Genomic DNA, 24,350 nt, shown 5'->3' with positions numbered 1-24,350 from the left:
TCACTGTTAAGTCCAGGAAGGTAAGGATTTTGAGATGCTTTTTACACCAACCAGCAAGCAAAGAGAAGCTGGTGACTGAGCAAAAGGATCTTCATTTAGATCTTTGCTTAGAATAGATCATCACTGGCAGGACCAGCTTTGGGTTACAGATGTGCCTCCCATTGCATGGCATGCTGCAGTATCTTTCCCTCTGTGGCTTTATTTCCTTCCTCATTTAGGGCTCTTATGACTTAAGGGTCCATGATTCTTGTCGGTAAACCATCGTGGGGATTTGCCTCTGTTCTTTTTGTTAGTTTGTCTTATTACCTGGTAAATAACCTGGAAGAAACATTTGTTTCCTTCTGAGTATGGAGATTACCCAGATAGTGCCCACTGGTCCCTCCAAACACGGGCCCCTGGTAATCCAGATGGGATTCTTTCTTCCTTTAGGCAGTTGGAACTCTGGATGACATCCTGTAGAACTGCAGCAGTGGCCAAGGTGGGAGATCAGATATTGGATGGGCTTACAGGGAGCCAAAGTACATTCCTCCCTCGATAATCCCCTTGAAAATGAAAAAAAGGTTCTCTCAAGTTTTTATGTTTCCAGCTTTCATCTGCTCCTCACTCACAGGTGCTTCATTCCTTGGCTTGAGCAAATACCTTCAGGGAAAAGGAACCAGATGTCTCTTAAAAAAAAAAAAAAAGAACTATTTAGCTTGAGGAGACCTTTATATAACTAAAATTGTACAGAAAAGCCCAATAAATACCCCCTCCTAATAGAGTGGAACTCTTTTGGTGGAAGCCAGTGCGCTCCTGCCCTGCACTGTCCGCCCCCCCCCCCCCCCACTGTCCCCAGATGCTCTCTCCCATTGGGAACCAGTGTGAAAACTACTAGCTGGTCTATTCTGTCCATTTCTTGCCTGGGAAAATAGACACCTGTAAAAGCCAGTTGTCCAATGTTGCAGGACAGGTGATTGGCAAAGAGGGGAACCCTTGCCCGGTCGCTCATATCCTGTTTCTCATTCCAGCCTGAGTCGTGCTGGGGTCAGTCACGTTTGAACACATGTGGTGACAGTCCGAGGGGATCGCCATCACGTGACTCCAGACGCCCACAGCTTGCTATCAGCCCTGCAGTTGACCTTACCTAAACATGCAAAGCGGTTTATCTTCACATTGTATTTCATACTCAATAATTATGCTTTGAAAATACCACATTGAATTCTTTTGCAATAGTTTTTGGATTTTGGAAATGAGAATTATTTTTTTTCTGTAAAGGAAGACATGCCTGCGAAGTTTCCTCATGACTTTTTTTCATTTGTTTATTTACTATTTATCTATGTATCTATTAATATTTTGCTGTCTCAGCATAGATTGTCTTTAAATTTTTAAATATTTATTTCTTTTTTTTAAAGTGTGATGCATTCATTATATTGATGAACCAATATACATTATTACCAACTAAAGTACATAATTTATATTGAGGTTCACTCTGTGTTGTCTATTCTGTAGGATTGGACACGTGTAATGCCATATATGTATCATTACAGTATCCTAGTGGGCAATTCCACCACCCTAAAAATCCCCTGTTACACCTATTCACCCCTCCCTTCCTTCCCCTGAACCCCCAGCAAACACCAACCTTGTTACTATCTCCATGGGTTTTTTTTTTTTTTTTAAGATTTTACTTATTTATTCATGAGAGATACAGAGAGGCAGGCAGATACACAGTCAGAGGGAGAAGCAGGCTCCATGCAGGAAGGCTGATGTGGAACTCGATGCCAGGATCTGGGATCATGCCCTGAGCCAAAGGCAGATGTTCAACCACTGAGCCACCCAGGCGCTCCTGTTTCCATGGTTTTGCCTTTTCCATAATGTCACAGAGTTAGACTATACAGTATGTAGTACTTTTCAGATGGCTTCTTTCATTTAGTACATTTAACTTTCCTCTACATCTTTCTGTGGTTCAATAGCTCATTTCTTTTCATGGCCAAATAATATTCCATGCTATGGACATACTGTAGGTTGCTTATCTGTTCATCTATTAAAGGGCATCTTGGTTGCTTCCAGCTATTTTTAGCTGTTATCTTTGTGATATTTTTCAAAGCTGCAATGAAGTTTCAGAGGGGAGGGTGTGACCTCTAGGTGAATGCTGTCCTATCATAAGCAAAATTGAGATTCTAATAATGGGTCATCAATATTCTTCCATGCAGAGGGGAGCTGATTATTTTTGTTGCAGATTTCAGATAGGTCTGAGTCATTTTGGGTCTTTGCTCAGAGGGTTAACTGAAATGAAACTTCTTTGGACATCATATACCCAAATTATTCTCCACTCAGTGTGTTCTGAAACTGGAGCTCATTGTGTTTCTAGTTGGAGGAGAGGTAGATTGTTATCTACACCAGATCATTAGAACCTAGTGTAGAAGTTTCTTCTTGGCATTCCTAATGCTTATATTGTCTCTACCTGCATAGTCCCAGGGTGGGGACATCACCCCCTCCCTAAATGGTCCTTCCCATCTTAGGCTCATTCTGTCAGCCGGGGCTTCCTTATACTGACCTCAGATGGTGTCCATCATTATGTCAACTTTTGCCTTCTAGAATAACACAGTAGGGTGGCTGTTTCTGCTCATGACTGGTACAATTAACACCTAACATGGTGCCTAGTTCCTAGAAATCTTTCAATGAATTTTTATCAAATAATTTTAAAGCCGAACAAATGGATGGATAAATATTTGGCTGACTCTCATACATTTCAAATGCGTATCTGCTTAAATGTCTTTTTTGCAGACAAAACACAACTAGCTTTTTTTAAAAACCCATTTTATACAATATTTTTTGAGCTATCATATATTGATTTTATTTTTATGGACATTTGTTTTTTTTCTACCCATATTGTTCTTGGAAAGTCGTGACCAGAATAGTCCCTAAGAAATAAGGGACCATTACATTTTGTGATCTGGGCTCAATGCTTCCTTTGACTATGTTAGATTCGGGACAGACCCATCACACTGCCTTTGAAAACACTCATGTGTTTTCTTGACATCGACTGCTGCCGAGTCAGACCCCTGCCATTCAATAAATTGGGTGGCCATTAAAAACTCAAGACAAAGAAAATAATCTGAGACTTCAAATTGTATCTTATGAAATTAAAGAAGTTGCAAATAATATTTTTCTTAAAAATTCATGTGATATTTTTTAGTGTCCTAATAAGAATTTTTTTTAACAGGATATATTCCACATGTTTTAATTAAGTTAACTTTCAATGATTTGGGCCCATGAATACTCAGTAATTTCGGGCAAGGTGGTGTTTGGAAGTGATAACTTTTTTATTTGAGTGCGATGGACACCTAATAATAATTTGTAGATAGGACAAATAAAGCTTAGAGAGTAATACATGAGATAGAAAAGTGAGAATACATGAGACAGAAAAGACCCCAAACCTAAAAGGATTTCTACACATTGATGTAGTGTGGAACATAGGATGTGGGTTCATTAATAAAGATGACATTTATGACTGTGCCAACCAGTGTTCTAGGCTTTTCACATGTGAATCCATTTAATCCATACAACAGCCTATGGAAAGGCACATCTTTATGATTATTTTTTATTGTGGTAAAAAACACATGACATGAAGTGGGCCATCCGAACCATTTTTAAGTGTACAGCTTAATGGTGTTAAGTATAATCACACTGTTATGAAGCAGATCTCCAGATATTTTCATCTGCCAAATCTGCAACTCTGTCTCCACTAAACAACAGTTCCTCTCTCTTCCCTCCACTACTGCTGGTTGCCACCATTATACTTTCTGGCTCCATAAATTTGACTGCTTTAGATACCTCCCATCAGTGGAATCATGCTGCATTTGTTCCTCTATGACTGGCTTATTTCACCTAGCTTTATGTCTTCCATGTTGTAGCATGAGACAAAATTTCCTTCCTTTTTAAGGCTGAATGCTATTCCATTATTTGTATAGACCATATTTTTTAAATCTGTTCATCTGTTGACTGATACTTGAGTTGCTTCCATCTCTTGGCTAGTGAATAATGCTGTTATGAATATGGGTGTACAGATGGATGAACAGAGGAAAGATCCTCTTTCAATTCTTTTGCGCATATACCCAGCAGTGGAGTTGTTGGATATTATGGTAATTCCATGTTTAATTTTTTGAGGAACCTCCATACTGTGGAGGTTTTATAACAGTTGTGTTTTATAACAGTTGTACCATTTTATAATCCCACCAGTAGTGCACAAGGGTTCCAGATTCTTCTACATCCTGGTTAACACATGCCATTATCAGTTTCTTAAAAAAAATTTTTTATAATAGCCATCCTAGTGGGTGTGAGGTGGTATTTCATTGTGTTTTTTTTTTCTTTTTTTTTTTCCATTGTGTTTTTGACATGCACTTTTCTGATGCCCAGTGATATGCTTGTTGGTCACATGTATATGGGGAGCACTTTTACTACATCCATTATATGCATAAGGAAATTTAGGTGAGAAAGGTTAGTCAGTTTGTTCAAAGTCATATAAAGAGTAAATGATAGAACCAGAATTTGAATCTGGACATACAGCTACAGAGCCTCATGTCATAACCACTGTGTTTTATCCTTCCCTATGGGAGCACACCTTCAGTGTGGGAGAATGCTGTTTCTTCAAGTAGTTATTTTTTCTTTTCTATTTTTAAGATTTTATTTATTTATTTCAAGGGGGCAGGGGAAGAGGGGGAAGGAGAGAGAAATTCAAGCAGACTCTCCGCTAAGCACAGAGCCTGACCTGAGATCTCTGGACCTTAAGATCATGACCCTGAGCTGAAACCAAAAGTTGATGCTCAACCAACTGAGACATCCAGGTGCCTCATCAACTAGTTTTTTCAAATACTCTTCCTTATATTGGACACATGACTGGATTTTGAGCAAGAGGAGTAGGAGAGAGCGCTTTCTTCTTCTACTCCCCTCTCCCTCCTTCTTTTTTTCCTTTCTTCCTTTCAACAAGTTTGTACAGTGCACCTGCCTGGCTCAGGTGCTATATGCAGGTCCTTGGAGAATGGCAAGGTGACCAGGACAGAGTCTGGTTATCAAGGAGGTCACAGACAAATTTGGGTGGTGAATTGGGTGTCTGTGTAATTTCTCTTCTAAACTGGAAAGAAAGAAGACAGAAAAAGAATTGTATTGATGGCAGGCTAAACTAAGACTGTCTTGGACAAACTAGAATGTGTGATTCAGAGATAAGGCATATATGAAAAGCTGTAATGTAAGTTGGGTAATAAATGCTAAAATTAAGGGAAGGTTTAAAGCATTTTAGAACTCGAGAGATGACTTTGTGTAGTGTCGTGTTGGTGGAGTGATGAATCAGACAGAAGCCATTTAAGCTGGGTTTCCCAAGCAAAGCACACCCTCGAACTGTCTATGGGATTTGGTTTGCAGGCATTAGGTCTGCAGTGCTTCCTGACTTGAGGCAGTAGCCTTGGCAGGAGACAGGAGATGCCAGGAGGGCTGAGTTGGGATGAGGGCCATGGCTACTACGAGGTCAGGACAAGGGTATAGGGGCTTTCTGCCTCTACGAACAGATCTTTGCCAAAGTCGGGGATGGAAAAGGCACGGGAATCAGGTGTGCATACGCAGTAACACAGTTGTTCTAGTATTACTGAGGATTACATGGATTTTGTCCAAAGGAAAGGAGAGTAGTAAAAAGGAGGTCAAAATTGGGACCACGCCATCTCTTAAAAAGGATGGGCAGGCTATAAAAGTCTTCCCAGGCTGTTAGTTATTTTGTCTCTGCTGCAAATGACATATATAGCAGCAACAGAATGTTAAGTTACCACTAAAAGCAAAATTTCCCCCAATGTGCTTTAAAGAGACGAGACATGTGGGCGTTGAGTGTTACTGATTCTTCCTGATGCCATTTTTTTAAAAACCAAATTTTCTATGACTCATAGGAACTCCCATTCTCTCTCTCTCTCAACTGTGAGAATGAATATGTGAGAGCGTGTGCTCAGCCTGTGAAATATTTAAGCAAAGACAGACTTAATGGGAAGCACAGTGTGGGGAACTCTAACCCTATGTTTTGAAGGTGCTACATCTTTGTTCTCCAGGGCAGGATGCTCACGTAGTTGAGAGGGTTGGATGTCCAGGATCAAGAAAACATGTCCCCACCTGAAATGTTAGGAATGTGCCAATGAATCTTCCTGGTCTCTGCCAGCACTGAATGCAGCCAGATTATAAGAGCTTTCTTGCCATGTTTCAAATTCTATGAAATGGCTGGGATGAGGCATCCTTTATCTTCGTCTTTTTTTTCTTTTCTTTCCTTTTCCTTTTCCTTTTCTTTGCTGGGCTTCTCAATTCTCAACCTGCACGTCTTTCTTCCTTGGATAGGTGTGTGGTGAATAAGGGTCTTTGTACGGCACATCCCTGGATTCTTTGTTTTGCAAAGTGAGCTCATCAAAGGAGCAAGTACTTACTGGGTCACAGCTGTTTCCTAAAGCTCCCCCTTTCTGCATGTGATCCTATGAAACCTTGAAGATTTTCAGCTTGGTGTTAAAAAAAAAAACTTTCAAGGTAATTTTCATGTGTACAAAGATGGCTTGCTGTCTGTCAATACTTATTCTTCCTTCATCCTCAGTAATAAAATTCCTGCATGCTCCCCAAGAAAAAGATCACATTTCCCAGCTTCATTTGCAGTAGAGTGCAGCCATGTGACTGTGCTGACACTAGAATGTGAGCAGAAGGGCCCTGTACAACCTCCAGGTAGTATCCCTAAAGGGAAGGTTGGACTTCCAGGTAGAATTTTTTTTTTTAATTTTAAAAAATATTTTATTTATTTATTTGAGAGAGAGAAAGAGAAAGAGTGTAAGCAGGGGGAGTGGGAGAAGGAGAAGCAAGCTCCAGGGAGCCTGACACAGGACTTCATTCCAGAACTCTGGGATCATGACATGAGCTGAAGGCAGACACTTAAGGTGCCCCCAAAGGACAATGTTTTTAATGCTAAAAGCATTCATCCCCTTTCTGATGGCTCAAGGCTCCTGGCCTTGATGTTCCTCATCTATGAAATGCTGACAAGGGTGTCTGTACCTCTCTAGGCAGGAGTGAGGAGCAACAGAGAAAAGGTACAGGTACAGTGCCTAAATCACCATCAGTGTTCAGAGAGGGGAGCTATTTTTTTTTTTTTTTGAGAGAGAGAGAGTGTGCGCAAACACACACATGTGTGAGCAGGTAAAGGGGGAAAAGGGAGAAGGAGAGAGAGAATCTTAAGCAAACTCCTCACTGAGCACAAGCCCAAGGTGGGGCTTGATACCATGACCCTGAGATCGTGACCATGAGATTATGACCTGAGCTGAAGTGAAGAGTCAGTGCTTAACCAACTGAGCCATGCAGGTGCCCCTAGGGGAGCTATTTTTCTTATATCATCTTATCACAAGAGGGAACTCAAAAGGTCATCTTGTTGAGTTGTACTGTCGTACGACATAGAATATTTAAAGAATGTGCACTCTCTTTCCTTTTATCCTTCCTACCTGATGGATTGTTGATGTGATGGCTGGAGTTGGGGCAGTCTTTTTGTCTGGCTTATTTCACCTAGCAGAATGTCTTTTAGGTTCATCTGTAATGTAGCATGTATGAGAATTTCATTCCTTTTTAGACTGAATAACATGCCATCTATGTCTGTACCACATTTCGTTTACCCATTTATGTATTGTTAGACATTTGAATTGTTTCTATCTTTTGCCTGTTGTGAATAGTGCTGTTGCGAACATTGATGTACAGAAATATGTCTGATTCTCTGCTTTCTCTTCTTTTGTGTATAAACCCAGAAGCGGAATTGCTGGATCATATGATAATTCTACTGTTTGAGGCGCTGCCATGCATCCTTTCATGGTGGCTATACCACTTTACATTCCTACCAGTAATGCCTAAGTGATCCAATTTTTTCCCACATTCTCACCAACACTTACTTTCTGCCACTTTGATAGTAGCCATCCTAATGGGTGCGAAATGGTGGTATCTCATTGTGGTTTTGATATTCATTTCCCAAATGATGAGTGACGTTGACGACCTTTTCTTGTGCTTGTTGGCTATATGTCTGCTTTCCAGAAATGTCTGTTCAAGTCCTTTGCCCGTTTTTAAGTTGGGTAGCTTGTTTTTAAAAGCAGCCATTATTATTTTTTAAAAAATCAACTTCTCTTCTGTCATTTGCAAGTGAAATGAACCATAACTACACATTGCCCTGTTGCTCTGGCTCTGATGAGAACCCCTTGGAAGGGGGGAGGTCATAGAGACCTGATATATCAATTCTCAAAGCCAGCTAACATTGCCTCTGGGCTAGGTGCAGAGAGAGTGGCTGATTGGCCTCAGCTTACCTGCGTGGAGGTTGAGCAGAGATGGAGGGATTTTGGTCTTCTACTTTCTCATCTAGGAGTGTATATTTCACTGCCTCCAACTAGAAAGCTCTATAAACAGGCATCTGTGAGCATTAGATACTTGTTTCCAGGGGCTGTGGGATGCTGTGAATTGTGTGCTTAACATGGGAAATTTTACTGGCAAACTGTAAATATTACCTACCTAAAAACAGGTCCCTTCTTAGCATTAATAGTGATAGTAAAGGCAACAATAACAATAATCAGTTTGGGACAGTTTGGGGACAGGAGGCTTTGGATTACATTTGGATGACTTTGGATGACATTTATACACAAAATTTGTATATTGTTCCTTTCTGTATCTCTTTTTTTTTTGTATCTCTTGATAAAGGAGAAAAAAATAAATGCAGTGATTATTAAAAAATTGTGTAAAAATGCTTGACTGAGCCTGGTTGGCTCTGGAGCACGACAGGTGTTATTCTGAGAGCCTGAAGCAAGTGGAAGGAAGAAGTGGGGAGCTGGATAGAAGAGAAGTGGGGATGGACAGTGAGGTGCTATATACCCCCTAGGAGGGCCCCCCACTATTATGAGAAGGAAACAGCGTTCTTTGAGTTCCTCGATTGGCATGGCCGATCCTGCTGTGTTCACAGTTGTCTTGTTATGGACACATCCAGGGATGAATACTCTCTTTGCTTGGCCCCATAGTTGTGGGTGTGCAGGTGGCTACTGGTCAGGGCCATTGTGTGTTTTAATTGACCCCTTCCTCAGCTGTGAGGTCATCACATTCAGAGTGATGAGTTTGTGGTTCTGAGTAGTGTATGGGGCTCATCCATAATTGACAGCTCACGTGGTCCCCTAGATGGGCAAAGCTCTTGAGAATTGTTTTTAAATGGCTGACCTCATGCAACCCTTTTATTGACTCTGTGGTCTTTTGTTTCTTTATGACATGAGTATAATTCAGTGTAGAAAAAAGTTATAAATACAGAGAAGCCAAAGGAGGGGGGAAAAAAGCTCCCTGTAACTGTCCTTAGAGTTAGCCACTATCATTATCTTGTTTTATATATTTCCAGACTCTACGATGCATCATTATATAAAGACATACGTTAAAGAAGCACTGCATCTCTTCCTTGCATAAGAGTGTTAGAATATTTAAAAATACTAAGTCAGACAAATGAGCGAGTCACATCTTTAAAAATCTGGAAAAAACTGGTTTCTTAGGAAACACTGAGTTCCTTTGCGCTCATCTTCCATAAGATCACATAATAAAGACAGAAATATAGGAACACCTAAGTGGTTCAGTCGGTTAAGCATCCGACTCTTGGTTTCAACTCGGATCATGACCACATCACAGGGTCATGAGATCGAGCCCTGTATTGGGCTCCATGCTCAGTGGGGAGTCTGCTTGAAGATTCTCACTCTCTCTGCCTCTTCCTCCCCACTCGTTCTCTCTCTCAAATAAGTAACTCTTCAAAAATAAAAACAGGGGTATTGAAGGTAATGCATTAACTTTCATGTCCTATGTCACCAGGCGTGTTGCTCAGCTGACATTGTGGCAGGGCTTTCTCAAGCAAGGAAGCAGTTTGCTGAGTGCTGCTCAAGTACATGTCACTTAGCAGGGCAGCCGTCCATGATTGGCTCCTGCATTGAGGCTCTGCAAGCAGCCCCTACTGGAAACATAATATTTATCATATTTTTGCGAAGTGATACTTGATCAACCCTTTCTTGGTCACAGATTCACCCAGTATTTCCAAGTAGACTTACTGGATGCACCGTTACATTAATGTCTGGGCAATTTTATGTCTTTTGTGCCGCTTCATAAGGAGCCTTCAAAAACAATCTTTTTTTTTTTTTAAGTATGAAATTTGGACATTTGCTTCTGTTGCTTTTCAGTTAGTGCTATTTCTTGCAAATATATCTTTGAGTTTTTAGAAACCATTTTCTGTGTAAAATAATGCTTACACTTTCATTGTTTCATTGTTTCATTTGCCAATATATCTTTTCGAATGACACGCAGTGTGTGTAGCACTTCGCCATCAATTATGGCCACAAAATGGAATTCAGTTGTATGAGGGATCATCCTTCCAGGTAAAACAAATACAAAGTTTTCTCATCTTAATTTCTTCAAAAGCAGTTTCTTTGTCATTGTTTGGTTTACTGTGATTGTCACATTCAGAATAGATGTGTCTTCTCTTGACCAAAAAGAGGACATCAGTGGGGCACCTGGGTGGCTCAGCTGGTGAAGTGTCTGCCTTTGGCTCAGGTCATGATCCGAGGGTCCTAGAATGAGTCCCGCATCAGGCTCTCTGCTCTGTGGAGAGCCTGCCTCTCCTTCTGCCTCTGCCTCTCTCACTCTCTGTCTCCAAAAAATGAGTACATAAAAAAAGAGGCCATCAGTAAATTGGAGTTGTAAATAAATAATACAAATTTTACTTTCCTTATTTAGTTGCAGTGTTAAACTATACATTTAGAGAGGATGATAAAACTTAAAAAGATGTAAAAGTAGCAAGTTACAAAAATAACTATATGCTTACTTTTTCTCATTTTTAAATACATTTTTGGGTTATTCTTGACACAGTAACCTTAAAATGTCATGCATTATGAGATGACCCTACCAGTGCATGACCACATTGGGTCATGATGTGACTTCTGAGCTGACCTATACCCTGTTCAGAGGAACGGGTCCACTGAGCACACAGTGGATGTCACAATGATGTCAAATTGCTGTAAAAGTTTCTTTACTTTCCCTTTTTTTTTTTTTTGCCGTAAAGATTTCTAAACCCTTCTCCGTTTGTGTCCTTCCCTCATCCTGGTTGAAGAATGGATGTTTTGCAAACTGGTGCTAGTCCACGGACCACACTCTGAGTACCAATGCTACAGAAGAGTCATAGGTGACTCAGAATTCAGTCTGTTGCTCAACACATTTATTCAAATGAGCTTCAAATATTATTATTATTATTATTATAATGGGCTTTTGGGGGGCTACTTCGATGAGTTTATGTAAGATTATTCTGAATAGTCACCATAATGCCAGCAGTATTATTTAATTAAGTGCACAATACTTTGCTTTCAACAAAGCAGCCAGTTGCAGGAGCAATGCTTTTATCACAGACCTATTCAAAAATAAAGTGTTGATGTGAAAACCAAGAGAAGTTAGATCTCGAAGCCAACTCTCCAGCGGCAAGCTGACTTAGGGCTTCTTTTTTTTTCCTTTTGGCTTTGTGGAAGCAGTGTCTCACCCTCTGCTCAGTCTGAGGGCACGCTTTGCCTTCTGTTGTTTGAGCCAGGGAATGCTCACTGTTTGAGTCTCCTCATTTAGCACCTTAACAGAATATGCTTCCTTTACAGGATATTTTAACCTCTTTCCCAGAGAACAAGGTGGTGAATATAAGGGGAGGCCACATGGTCTTTAAAAGATTAGCAACTCTTCAAAACTTATGGTATAAGCAGAACAAATAACTAAGGTTTTCTTTTTTTCTTTTCTTGTTTTTGAGGTCTTTGGTTTGTTTTTTTAATCTCATCCTTTGTGAGATTACATAGTGGAAGACTACATTTTGTTTTTCAATATTGCTGAATTCCTACAAGATAATTTAAGAGATCATATATCTTTTTTCCTATTTAATCAATTCACGTTTCTTTCTTTCTTTTTTTTTTTTTTTGAAAATAGTTTCAGTGGTAGAATTTAGTGATTCATCAGTTGCATCTAACACCCACTGCTCATCACATCACGTTCCCTCCTTAATGCCCACCACCCAGTTACCTCATTCCCCCAACCCCACCCCCTCCAGCCACCCCGTTTGTTTCCCAGAGTTTAGTGTATCTTATGGTTTGCTTCTCTCTTAATTTTAATCTTATTTTATTTTTCCTTCCCATCTGCTATGTTTATCTGTTTTGTTTCTTAAATTCCACATGAGTGAAATCATGTGATATTTATCTTCCTCTGACTGAACTATTTCACTTAGCATAATACCCTGTAGTTCCATGTACTTGCAAATGGCAGGATTTCATTCTTTTTGGTGACTGAGTAACATTCCACTATATATCTTCCATGTATATCTTTATCCATTCATCAGTTGATGGACATCTGGGCTCTTTCCCTAGTTTGGCTATAGTGACATTGCTGCTGTAAACATTGGGGTGTGGGTGCCCCTTCAAATCACCATGTTTGTATCCTTTGAGGTAAATACCTAGTAGTGCAGTTGCTGGGTCATAGGGTAGATCTATTTTTAAGTTTTTGAGGAACCTCCATACTGTTTTCCAGAGTAGCTGCACCAGCTTGCATTTCCACCAACAGTGTAAGAGGTTTTCCCTTTCTCTGCATCCTTGCCAACATCTGTTGTTTCCTGAGTTGTTAATTTTAGCCATTCTGACTGTTGTGAGGTGGTATCTCATTGTGGTTTTTATTTGTATTTCCCTGATGTCCAGTGATGTTGAGCATCTTTTCATGGGTCTGTTGGCCATGTTTTTCAAACCTTCATCTTTAAGAGAGAAATTTATATATTTCTCAATTTTTCATTCTTCCTTCATGAATTTGTAGTGCTGAAAATGAATATTCTGGGTGAAGTACGTCAGTATTTTTGGAGAATGCCTTTATCTTTAAAAGCAATAGCTTCATGCCATAAGGTATGCATAGAATTTATTTCTGTTCTAAAAACAATCCTCAGAGGATGTTGGTGAATTGATGTGTGAAATAACATACTTCCTCTTTGAAGCAGTTATGGTATCACATTGTCTTTTGGGGGAAGTGTTGCAGGAATGTAATGTGAATATACATGGATATATATTTTTATTTCATTCATTTGTTCATTCAGCATTCTTGAAGTATGTTTTCCATGTGCCAGAATATTTGCTGGATATTGGAGATATGTCTTTCTTTTCTTTTCCTTTCCTTTTCTTTTCTTTTCTTTTCTTTCTTTTTTCTTTTCTTCTCTTTTTTTCTTTTCTTTTTTTTTAAGATTTTACTTCTTTGAGAGAGTGTATGAATGAGAGAGCACAGGAACAGGGGCAGAGGGAGAGAGAGCAGCAGGCTCCCCTTGGAGCAGGGAACCCAACACGGGGTTCCATCTCAAGATCCCCGGGATCATGATTTGAACCAAAAGCAGATGCTTACTTAATTGATTGAGCCACCAGGCACCCCCAGTGCTTTTACATTTCTTAAAATGTCTGATCACTACCCCAGTTTTATCAAATGGGTACTCATTATTGGCATTTTACAGATGATGAAACTGAGAGGCAGAAGAGTTACGTGGCCCAAGGGGCACACAACTAGTGAGTGGGAGAGCTGAGATTCAAAGCCATCCAGCAGAGCTCTGCTCCCAGCTCCACAGGAGGATGGGGGCAGGCGGGTGCTCTAGGAGGAGCCAGGGAAGGGGTATTTCACCAAGACTGCCCAGGGGACAGGGCTGCCTTCCCAGACAGTCTGGTACACACATTGATCGTAAAGGGCAGACTTGAGTTATCTGGGATGAGTAGGAGGCAGGCTTGGAGAACTATATGCAAAGTGTAGCCACGGTGCTTGGTGCATTCTGGATGCAGCCAGTGGTACAGCGAGGCTGGACCATAGGATGGGCAGTGGAATGACCAAGGATGACCCATAAAGTAGGAGCGAGGACCTCCAAGTGACATTGTTGGCCTCACTTGGAACTTTTCTCCAAGGCTTTAAATACAGCCTGAAGGATAAAGAAACCCGAGATGCTTCAATAAATAGTTTCACTATTGAAAATGAAAAACATCTCAAGAATGTTTTTATTTGATATGTGATTACTATGACTCTGAGAGCTTTAAGAAATTATTGTAAAAATTTGCTTGGGAAGAAATGACTCATTTGAATTGTATTTTATCAAAGATACAGTGGAGATGTCCTTTAAGAGATCTGATGGCTGAGGCTTAGTGCTGCCCCCTTTATTTATGGAATGATGTTGCTGTGTGTCAAAGGCAACGCGCCCAAATACACAGATTCATTTCAAATTTAATTTCTCCCAGGCAGGTGAAATATGTCATATGATTGCCGTTGGTGCAAAGAAACGTATGTGCTTCATTTCTGAAAGGGGAGAGGAGTGCATCGGTGTGTAGGACTTTGGTTCTCTGCTCCTGTGATGATGTATAAAATAAGCTAAGACACAGAAGAGCCCTTCTGTGAGGTAATACTACAGAACATGTTACTGTCAGGTGACAGAAGCCGCAACCACTACTCGGTAGGTGAAGAGACAAGTGAACTCATATTTTGAGCGTGATGAGCTTTTCAGAGATATTTTACCAAAGCCTTAAATTTGGTTATTGTTCTCTACATTTTAAGCCAGTCTGCACTACAAGAGAAATGAGTCTTTGTTTTCATTTCCTTTCTGTTTGCTTCATTTTGCCTGTGGGTGTGTGCACCTGTGTGGGTGTGCAAGCCTGCATGCGTGCATGTATTAGCTATTTGATATTGAAGGAGTCTCAAGAAGCCTTTTGCTCGAGAGTAGCAGAGCCTCAGGTTCCTAGTTGCAAGCCAGCTTTCAATCTTCTGCATGGATCTGGCTCAGAATGCAAAGAAGAACGCCCTTTGGTGAGTTGCATTGGACTATGGAGAGTGAAGAGCCCAGATTTTGGTTGAAATGAGGGGTATATCCAGGGCCCCTACTGAGCTGACAGCCTGGTGCAGTGGATAGTGACAGCTGAGGAGCATCCGCCAGGATGTGCCCCCCGTCTTCTCAGCATACCTGGGGCTGCACCCAGGCAGTCTGGGCATGAGCTAGAGTCCTTGAGGCCACTGGGTCAGGCTCCCTTCCAGAACAATCACCTGTTTATGTAGAGATTGAAGGCAGTCTCCATCATTTCCCAGGCTAATGCCCTCAGTAAGGAGCAGACTGGATGTCAGCTCACCAAAGGCCAAGATTGTTTTGTGTTCACCTTTGTATGTAAGCAGCTCTGCTGGCTCATGAATCCTGTAAATATTTGTCTAACTGAGCTACCACAATGACTCATGTCAGAGCTCTCCTTCAGAGCAGGTTTTCACTTGGAAAGGCACTCACTCATGTGGAGTGAGGTGGAGAACACCTAAGCAAAGTCTGGAAGTTCCAGAGGTAAACTTGAACCAATTTAATAGTCTTATCTCGGGCTGACCTTGTTTTTTTTCTTTTTTTAAAAAAAGATTTTATTTATTCATGAGGGACAGAGAAAGAGAGTGAGGCAGAGACACAGGCAGAAGGAGGAGCAGGCTCCATGCAGGGAGTCGGGCCGACCTTGTACAGCCACCTGGAACTCTTATTAGACTTGGTGGGGGGGCACCAAACATCCTTGAGGTAGGTTGATGTTGGTTTTTGGGTGTATATACTAGGGGACTGGTTTCACTTATGCATTAGCCAGTTTTTGCTGCAGTGACAACCCTTAAAGTCTCAGTGCCTTATAATAGCAAACATTTATTTCTCATTCAGATGCAGCTCAGTTGGGGTCAGCTGGGCTTCATGGAGCTCCATCCTGGGTCCCACACTGAAGAGGCAGCAGCTCTCTGGAGCATGCTTTTCTCATGGCGGTGGGAGGTAGCTTAAAAGCAGGCAAAAATCTATCATTCCTTTTCAAGTTGCCATCTGGAAGTGGCACGAGGACACTTTTGCCGATATTTATTGGTCAAAGTGAGGCACATGGCCAAGCTCAAAGCTAAGGGAGAAGCAAGTATACTTGGCCACTGGAAGTGGGGAGCAAGTCACAAGACCACAAGAATTGCATTATCCTATTACAGGAGGGAGGAAAGCTAAGAGTTGGAACTGTAATCCACGGTAACTTGCCTCAATCTATTTATCACAGAAGGGCATTAGTCTGTTACTTTGAGTGACCTCATTCAGCCGATGGCTTCCAGTTCTCCCCATGTGTGCCAATGACTCCCCGTATTTCCATCACTGACCGTCCCCCATTCTCAAATTCCGATATCCAACTGTTGACTTGGCATTTCACTTGGATACTGAATGGGCATCTTTAACGCTTATTCTTCCAGTAATCTGTGCCCTCTTAAATTTTGAAAATCCTCAGTGTCATCCTCAACTCTTCACCCCTCGAGTGTATTGGAGTATGTCTAAAGTCCTTCTAACCAAGCAAGTCTTTGCTTGGGGAGTGTATTTGAGTAGCTGCCAAATGGATTCCTCTTTTTTTTTCTTTCTTTCTTCCTTTCTTTTTTCAATTTTTCATTTATTTGAGGGAGAGAAAGCGAGAGACAGAGGATATGTGGAGGGTGGGGCAGAGGGAGAGGGAGAAACAGACTTCCCGCTGAGCAGGGAGATCGAGGCAAGGCTCGATCCCAGGACCCCGGGATCATGACCTGAGCCGAAGGCAAACACTTACCCGACTGAGCCACCCAGGCACCCCTGGATTCCACTTTCCAAGCTCTTTAGACCTGTTTTTTCAGGCCAAATTTACTAAGGCTGCTGCGCATGCACCTACCCCAACTCTGCAATGGAAACTTGACTTAGCCCCAGAGTCTGGGGACCAGAAGGTCTGTCCTTGGATAAAACGGGGTAGTGGTAGAGTCCACATTGGAATCCACATCTTTCTATTTCCAAAATCCATGCTCTTTCCCTACAGAGATATCATTGATAATGCCAGCTGCTTTTGGCATCCTTAAAATCTTGATGATGGGAACATTTTAATGGTTTTGACTATTTTTTTAATGCATTAAAAATCAATTCCTTACTCATGAGACAATGTAGGCTGTATTTTAAAGTAAATAAAGCCAGTGTTCGCTTTTTTTTGGTCATTTTCAAGTGGTGATATTGTGCCTTCTGATGGTACCGTGCCACCCGCTGGCTGCAGAACTGTGGCATGCACCGGGGTTCTGCAGCTACAAGCCAGAGGTCCGTTTGGCTAGCACACGTGGGCAGGATAGTTGAATTGGCAGCAGTTTTAGTCCTTGGAGTAATGAGCAGGAACAAAAGAACAAATCATAGCTTTTAGGCCGTATGATCTCTCCACCCCCTAAACCAAACCAAGCCCACAACTGACCACATAAAACCAGACCAGACCAAACAGCCAAATAGCAGAAGATCCTTGCCGAAGACACCAGGTCACGTTGAGGAAATAGAATACTGATTTATGGATTCTCTTTATCTAACACTTAAAATGCTGATTTACAGAGGGAACACAGCCCAGATATCCTGACAGAGTACAGCACTTTTGCTTGGCTGGCGCTCTGTGGATTTTCAACGGGCTTTTCACTGTATATTTTCCCATTCAAGTGTGTAAAGGTTTTTGAGTTGGAATCACGCTAAGCACACTCAAGACTCATCCAAAGATTACAAACTTTATCAAGTGTCCCCTTTCCTTTTGGGATTGGTTCTGGCAATTAGACCATAACCTACATATTTTTCTTCCTCTTTTGTTTATGTTGGTATTCTCATAATAACCGTGATGAATTATATCTCAGGATAAAATTAATGCTCCCAGTACTGGGAAGTGATGGCAATGATGCTACTTTAAGCCAGAATACCATAAATTCATGGCTAAAACAGCGCACGGAGATGGGACAATAGCTTGACTAGCTAATTTATGAAGCCATAAGGCTGGTAATAAATTCTGGTCCCATAAACTGTGTCAGGCAATGTAGATTGAAATATAATAGATTCACCTGGTACATCATGTAGGGCCTCCTGAGCTGTCCCCATTAGCTAGAATCTCGGAAAAGTGATGCTCTTAGGTTTGCCAGGAGATCTCATGCACCATTTTTTTCTTTACATGGAAGACTAAGGGTCACAGTTTTAGTGAACTGTAAAGGTAGTGAAGTAGGCTAGCATTGCAGGGAGATTAAGTGGGAGAGGGAGTGGGGGGAGGGAGGAGAGAACAAAGAAATGCCACATCTTGGAGAGGTCGTTTATAAGTGGCCAAGGCTCTTCTCTGGCTCCCTGGACACCAGGTATGTGGCCACAGTTCCAGATCCCTTTGGCTCATGAAGCCAGAGCCCTTGAAATACCTTCAGCCTAGCATCTGGGCTGCCTGGGGAATGGGAAAGGGCCTGGTCCGTCACTGATGCCGTCCTGGAAGGAGCCAGGGGAGAGGATGGCAACAGATCACAAAGCCTGAATTTGATTTGATTTGGAATATCTAGCAGACCGAGTGGTCTGCATGGCCCTTGTTGAATTACATCTTCTTAATATTGTAGGGTCCTTCTCAGTGCCTTCTTCAGATACTGCCCTTGAGTTATTAAGTGCTGGCTAAATTTTCGGAGCTGGGTTGGGCTAATGCATAGTGATCCACTTGATTGTCCCAGGCCCCTGGGGGCCAAGTATGATTTAATTCTCATTTTATAGTTGTAAACATAAGGCACAGAATTATAACTTGGCCAGCGTCACGCTGCTGGTGAGTGGCAGGGGGGAACCAGAATGCACTTCAGTTCATCAGTCCACCTTAATCTCCACGTACTCTGATTTTTCAGGGGAAGGCAGTGCTGGGTGGTCCTGAGTATCATCCTGCTGCGGAGAAGGCGCTGTTTTTGTGTGCTGGTGACAGCAAAGCTACATCCCCAATAGACCATTGCCCTTTATTGGAAGAATTTTCTGAAGGGCTCAGTATTATCCATTTTATTGTTATGTTTTTAAGACTTTTTGTTCTTTTTTCTTTTCTTTTCTTTTCCTTTTTTTTCCTTTTTTCTTTTCTTTTCTTTTTTTTTGTCCCAAAATGAGAGAACTTGCTGCTTCTTTCTTTCTTTCTTTCTTTCTTTCTTTCTTTCTTTCTTTCTTTCTTTCTTTCTTTCTTTCTTCTTCCTTCCTTCCTTCCTTCCTTCCTTCCTTCCTTCCTTCTTCCTTCCTTCCTTTCTTTCCTTCCTTCCTTTCTTCCTTTCCTTCCTTTCTTTCCTTCCTTCCTTCCTTCCTTCTTTCTTTAAGATTTTATTTATTTATGAGAGATACGCAGAGGGAGCCTGATGCGGAACTTGATCCCAGGACTCCAGGATCACAACCTGAGCCAAAGCCAGACGCCCAACCACTGAGCCACCAGGGTGCCCCGAGAACTTGCTCGTTCTTGCCCACCTTATATTTATGGTGATTTAAAATGTCACTAACTAAGCCTCTTGCTTTGGGGCCAAGGATTGTCTCTTAGATTCAATCAGATCTAAGTGACTTTTTGGCGATCCAACTATGTTACTTTTTCATCATCAGCTGTGATTTTAAGGGACATGCATGCTTCTGCCAGTTTATGATTCCGACGTTTGCTGCTTTCCATTCTTACCTTCTCCTGAATTAATCTGTTTATTCTCACATCGTCTTCCTGCCCTGTTTTTGCAAAGGCTGCAAGGTCACTTTCACGACTCAAGGCAACTCCCACGAGGCGGGGTCTTACTTCCAGCTTCTGGTTGGGGCTGGGTTGTTGCAGGGGGTTTCCCCCAATGGCTTTGCCTTCATTTTATGTGTCCTTATCCTTTCTAGTCTCACTAGTGATGTTCTAGAAGCCTCTGTCTTCTCTCTAGAAGACTATCCTCTGTCCATATCGACAAGGAAGCGAAAGTTGTGCCCAGCATAGGTGGCCTCAGGTCTACTTCCCTTTTTTCTTCCTACCATGTCTCTGGGCTGACTCCATGCCACTGGTATCCCTCCCCTCTGCCTGCTGCCATGGATGGTGTCCATACAGGGTGCAATCAGGGCCTTCCTTTCTCACTATCCCTACTCTGCTCTGGACAGGGGCATCTCCCTGGACTCCCTCAGCAGCTGACTCTCGGCAAACTCTAGGAAGCAACAAATCTCCGCATTGCCTGCATGAAATAGAAGCTTTCCCGGTGACTAAGTGCAGTAGAAATGGGTATGGGGTCCCTGGCTGGCTCAGTTGGTGGAGCCTACGACTCTTGATCTCAGGATCATGAGTTCGAGCCCCACGTTAGGCATAGAGATTCCTTATAAATAAAATCTTAAAAAAGAAAGAAATGAGTGCAGGACTTGCACCGTCTCTATCTCTTGTTCGATGAACATTATCAGGAGGGGAATTAGTTCAGTGAACATTATCAGGAGGGGAATTGGTGGAAAAGGAGGTTAAAGTGTATACTTGCTACATTTATTTGTTCTTTTGAAAATCCGTTGAGCATTAAAAATGAAGGTGTGGGTATGCTTTTAAAGAAAAATCTACACTTATCCAACAAAATGTTCCTCCTCAAATGTCAGCCGGGGACTGCAACGTGTAGGGGATTCCCAGCTCGGAGTAGTGGTCTGTCCTTCCCCTTTGGTCTGAGGGGAGGCTGAGCACAGGCTGGTTTGAGGGACCCTCCTTAGATGTCCATTCCAGATCTGCTGTGGCTGGAGCAAGGGCTGCAAAAGGACATGGACTCCGTGCCAGAGGCAAGGAGGGCCTGTGGTCCCTCATAAGCAACTCTTTGCAGAGGAATTTTTATGAAACCTTATCTGTTTTAGACGTATTTATGGTACCACTGAATCTTAGAAGGGGAAGAATGTGAGGTCGGTCATCTCTGCCAAAATTCACGAGGGAGTAGATGACATTTACCACAGTGTTGTTAATGAGACTGTGTCATCCCCAGGTGGAGGTCACTCACAGGTGGATTTGGAGAAGCAGAATGGGACTCGATGCTTTAGGTCTTTTTGCTGGAAATTCAGGCAGGGGGGTTCACGAAGTGCTGTCTCTGTCAATAAATTTTGACGCACAGCTTGACTTTTGCTGAGAGGAACATCACGTCGCTTCCTTTGGGGATCCCCGGGGAGTTTGCTGGTGCATTGCATAGTGGCTTTTTTAGAACCTTTTGGTGGTTAGGAAATTTCAGAAATTGAAGCTGAACTGGATTTAAGATAAAGAGTCACCTCCATTAACTGAGCAGCATCTTAGGCTGTGTTTCCTCAAGGCAGCACTTACAATATAAATGAGGGAGGAGAGGACAGGCGCCTCAACACTGTGAGGGTGTTCCTGGACGAAAGGAACCCTTTACCTGAGTAAAGCTGCTCACCTGATGAGGGTGGGCCTCATTCTATCAGTCGAAGGCCTGAATAGAACAATAAGCCTGACCCCCCCCCGCCCCCCATGAGTAATAGGAAACTTCCCCGGCTCGACTGCCTTGAGCTTAGTCTTTCCCTGCCTTTACACTTGAATTGAGACATGAACGTTTTTGGGGGTTTCAAGACTGCCTGCTTTTGGGTTGGAACTTATGCTGCCTGCTTCCCTAGTTCCCCAGCTTGCAGATCTTGGGACTTCTCAGCCTCTATAATCATGTGAGCCAATTTCTTATAGTAAATTTCTTTAGACACACACACACACACACACACACACATGCACACACACACATCCTGTGTCTCTGGAGAAGCCTAATACATCTCCTATAGTTTGCGTGTTTCCCAAGCCAACTTACAGCTCATTTCTTTCTGGAGCCTCCTTTGGTTCCATCCAATTGAGCAGATGTTTATTGACCATGTGCTGTGTCCCTAGGGTGGTGCTGGATAATAGGAGAGCAGCCTCTTTGCTCTGGCTGTGCCCCCCGCCTATGCCCTTAAGGTATTCCCTCCTGATTTAGTTAGTATTCATCAAAACTTTGTTTTCTAAGTCTCAGTTCAAATGTATGCCGAATTATTAAGAGATGAAAATAGCTTAGTACCTTATTAGTCAATCATTCATTCATCCATTAACTGTTTCTTAGTGCCGACTGTGTGGCAGGTATAAGCCATACACAGGAGAAGCTGCATGAGTGTGGCCACTATGCTCAAGCCAGCAGCGAGCTGTTGCTAGCTCTTTCCAGCTCATGATTGCTGACTGTATGCACATCTTCCCAACTCCACATTCAGTGACATCTCACTGGTGGCTGGAAGTTGGCCACAGTGGGCACATTTGCACCATAGAAATTGGCAGTCCTTATAAATTGGGACTTTTTTCCCAAAGAAAGAAGGCAGCACAGATAATTCTAATTATCAGCCATCATTTGGTGTGAACATTATGATTTCATAGCATTATTAATATATATTTCCTTACCTGGCTTTCTACATGCTGGGTGCTTTACAGACCTTGTCTCAGTATTTTTACAGCTACCTTTGAGGTGGCTTCTGTTCACCAGGAAACTGAGGCTTGGGGCCATTATGAGCATCATAAAGGTCTCGACAGGCAGTAAATGTCAGAGCCAGAGTTGGACTCTACTGCATTTTGAACAGGTGCCTTCCACACGTAGAGTGGCTACACCCTTGGGATAGGAACCAGAAGACTTGTAGGCTCTGTGACAAGTCAATCAGGATATTTTGCTCAGATAATCATTACATTCAGTTAGATCATTTATCACCTGTTTAATTTACATGGCTGACATTTTATCTGTTGACGAGGCGGAGGTAGGTGTGTGGGAAGCACCGGTATTGTCAGTGAAACTCTGTCAGCTGTTTTAGTAAAGTACGAAATTAAGTGCATACCTGCGACTTCTGGGTGTCTCTGCTTCTTGTTATGCTGAGTAATGCCAGCTCTGAAAACCCACTTGCTAGGCTGGGATGTAATCCCTGCCTTAATAAATAAGCAATATGTTTGCTGATGTGTCTGTCACCTCTGATACACACTTACCCATTAGTCATAGGCCGAGGTGGACAACCTCAGGCCTCCCCCGGAGAGACCCTGTCCCAGGAATCTTAGCATATGGTAGACCAGGTTAATGCCTTTGGGCAGGCTGGTTCCCCAACCAAAAGACACTCTTCTGGGGCCAAGCTGGGCATACTCTGTGTTTTTTCTCCTACTTACTGGTCAGCCTGTCTCCCCCAGAGTGTGTGTCTTGCATAAGGAGCAGTGTGGACAGGAGTAGTCCTGGACCCAGACCCCTTCTAGCTCCTGCTCTGCCACCTTCGAAGCTGGTTTCATCTGATTGGTCCTGAGATGGCTGCCCACCTGCAACCTCGCATCTGATTTTGATGCAATAAGGATGATGTCACAATGGACAGGCGGGGCTTATTTTAGGAGGGTAAAATTTTCCCAGAATTCCAGAGTAGATGTCTGCCTACATCTTCTTGGCCAAGGCACCCATGCTTTTATGTCACATTCCTTCTATGGACCCATGGAAAAGGGTCAAAGCTGTTCCTTCTACATATCAGTTGTGTAGTACTACTTTGGAGAGGGAGGAGGGTGCCAGAAAGGAAGGTGGGCTTTGGGCTCTGAGTGTAGGCACTTCTAGCTGGTCCTCTTCCATTGCTTATAAAACCAGAGGGAAAAATGCCTCAGGGATTTTTTGAGGAAAAGTTTGCTTAGTTTCCTCCTTTCTCCGATGAACAGAATGGGGTGAGCTCCAAAGTCCTGAGTGGCTCCAAAAGCCCATGGTTCTGTGTTTCTAAAACACCTTGACCCAGAGGGCAGGAACAAGTGATGAAGATATCGGGGTTCTGAGTTGATCTTGTGTCCTGAGGAAGCTTGGTCGGCAGAGCTTAGAAGGGCTGGCCATGTTGGTGAACCCAAGCCTGTTGTTGGGTGTGGATGGGCTCCCCTTCTAGACAGATCATTTCTCCTCTTTTGGGAGCGAACTGCACATGTAGAGCTCCTTCTCTGCCATTTTGATGAGAAGGAATGTAGCGACTTCAGGGTCATTTGTCACTCTCACTGCTTCAACCAGGCCAGCCATTTGTCCACTGTGGTGACTGTTGGTGGGAATGGACCAGAGAGAGAGGAAAACAAAGTGATGTTCTTGCCTGCCAGGCTGTATGGTGAACAAGAAGACGACCAGTCTGCGGTACATTACCTGCTGGTGTTTGCTGATGTCAGTGCTTTGGGGACAGAGCTACTTGGGGGAGGATTCTTACGCTCTCCAGAAAGTGACCAGCAACCCACTGCAAACAGGAAAGGAAGGGGAGTTGTGCTTTCCGCAAGGACAGCTTTTCACTGCCATGGAATGTGGTCACGTGGCATGCTTTACTAACTGGCTCCCAAGCAATAAATTTATGCAATAACTCTGATGATGGTGAGACCATCGGATTTCCTGTTCTTATCACTGCATCAACAATAGGCTGAAAAGAAGTTGCTAGTGCTAATTTTTATTTTGGAAACTAAATCTAACTAGAGGCCTGTGATCGTCTTAAGCCCATGGCAGTGAATGGCTCAGTCTCATTTGTGAGTTTACTAAATAGTGTT

The 24,350-nt window shown here is 42.5% G+C and overlaps 1 long non-coding RNA gene across 14 annotated transcripts in view; it reads right to left on the bottom strand.

Moving 5' to 3' along the window:
* Window positions 1-24,350, bottom strand: part of LOC102152343 — a 63,876-nt gene that overhangs the window by 14,095 nt on the left and 25,431 nt on the right. For 13 of the 14 annotated variants that reach the window (XR_005382394.1, XR_005382383.1, XR_005382380.1 and 10 more), the window contains 3 exons: window positions 23,962-24,049; window positions 22,977-23,860; window positions 307-665 (listed from right to left, as the gene is read on the bottom strand). This is a non-coding gene — a long non-coding RNA (uncharacterized LOC102152343). The remainder of the gene's footprint in view (window positions 1-306; window positions 666-22,976; window positions 23,861-23,961; window positions 24,050-24,350) is intronic. The other variant, XR_005382381.1, reaches the window with a different exon arrangement.

Source organism: Canis lupus, chromosome 31 (genome assembly GCF_011100685.1).
Source record: "Canis lupus familiaris isolate Mischka breed German Shepherd chromosome 31, alternate assembly UU_Cfam_GSD_1.0, whole genome shotgun sequence".
Lineage (NCBI taxonomy): Eukaryota > Metazoa > Chordata > Mammalia > Carnivora > Canidae > Canis > Canis lupus.
This window is presented reverse-complemented; position numbering and strand designations above follow the sequence as displayed.